Source organism: Prunus dulcis, chromosome 4, assembly GCF_902201215.1.
Source record: "Prunus dulcis chromosome 4, ALMONDv2, whole genome shotgun sequence".
In the NCBI taxonomy this organism is placed as follows: domain Eukaryota; kingdom Viridiplantae; phylum Streptophyta; class Magnoliopsida; order Rosales; family Rosaceae; genus Prunus; species Prunus dulcis.
The window spans coordinates 4,158,408-4,158,651 of record NC_047653.1 but is presented as its reverse complement, the minus strand read 5'-3'; positions in this window follow the sequence as shown (position 1 = coordinate 4,158,651).

Genomic DNA, 244 nt, shown 5'->3' with positions numbered 1-244 from the left:
CATGTCATCTATATCGCAATAGGCCATTGTAGTTAAATTTTCAAATAACCAAGTTGCTCTCTATTTTCCAAAGAAGACTAGAAAACAACTTACCATCTATCTGGTGCTNCTTCTTCCAAACATTAGAAAAAACAGAGCTACACCCAGGAGGAGCNCAGGAGATGACACAATACTGCCTACTATGATTCTTACTTTCTTCACATTCAATGAGACTATAAAATATAACCCAAGTGGTCTAACCCCC